The following is a 1,020-nucleotide window of genomic DNA, read 5'->3' as shown; positions in this document are numbered from 1 at the left end:
TTATTAATAAAAATGCCATAAAATGAACCCCAATTTCGTAGACGCTATAACTTTTGCGCAAACCAATCAATAAACACTTATTGCGATTTTGTTTTTACCAAAAATATGTAGAAGAATATGTATCAGCCTAAACTGAGGAAAAACATTTTTTTTATACATTTTTTGGGGATATTTATTATAGCAAAAAGTAAAAAATATTGAGTTTTTTTCAAAATTGTTGCTCTATTTTTGCTTATATCGCAAAAAATTTAAACCACTGAGGCGATCAAATACCCCCAAAAGAAAGCTCTACTTGTGGGAAAAAAGTTTTTTAGCCACGTCGCACGACTGCGCAATTGTCAGTTAAAGCGATGCAATGCCGAATCGCAAAAAGTGCGCTGGTCTATGGCCAGCAAAATGGTCCGGGGCTTAAATGGTTAATAATAAAAAAAAGGTAAACAAAGTAAACATAGCCAAAACATAGCCAGAGTGCAGATACCGGAATGAAAAGTCAGACAAGCCAAAACATCAGGGAGCTTGAGATGAGCGTAGTAGAACAGCAAGCAGAATCTGGAGTCAGAAGGAATGTCAGCCAAGCAAGTCTTTAACAGGAACACAGGAGAGTGTCTCTAGAGATGTGACCAAGGTGAAGGCAGAGATCATCTGGGCTGGACCGCTTAAGTAGGCAGGACTGATGAGCAGGATATCATCAACAAGTGAGCCACTGTGGAGAGATAGGAGCTAGCAATTAGCCAACAGCTGAGTGGCCAGCTCAGAGAAGGAAGGGCTCAACCCAGCCCTGACAGGATCATTGTCATGTTGGAATGTCCAAGTATGTCCCATGTGCAACTTCCTGGCTGATGATTGCAAATATTCCTCTAGTTGTGGCTGACATTTCAGTTGGTCTACCTGACCGTGGTTTGATTTCAACAGAACCCCTCATTTTCCACTTCTTGATTAGAGTTTGAACACAGCCAATAGCCATTCTCAATTCCTTGAATATCTTTTTATATCCTTTTCACGCAGATCCTTTGACAATTC

This window comes from Lithobates pipiens, unplaced genomic scaffold (assembly GCF_037356315.1).
Source record: "Lithobates pipiens isolate NorthernLeopardFrog02 unplaced genomic scaffold, aLitPip1_a1.2 Scaffold_16, whole genome shotgun sequence".
NCBI classification, from domain to species: domain Eukaryota; kingdom Metazoa; phylum Chordata; class Amphibia; order Anura; family Ranidae; genus Lithobates; species Lithobates pipiens.
Note: the sequence above shows the minus strand (reverse complement) of the source record.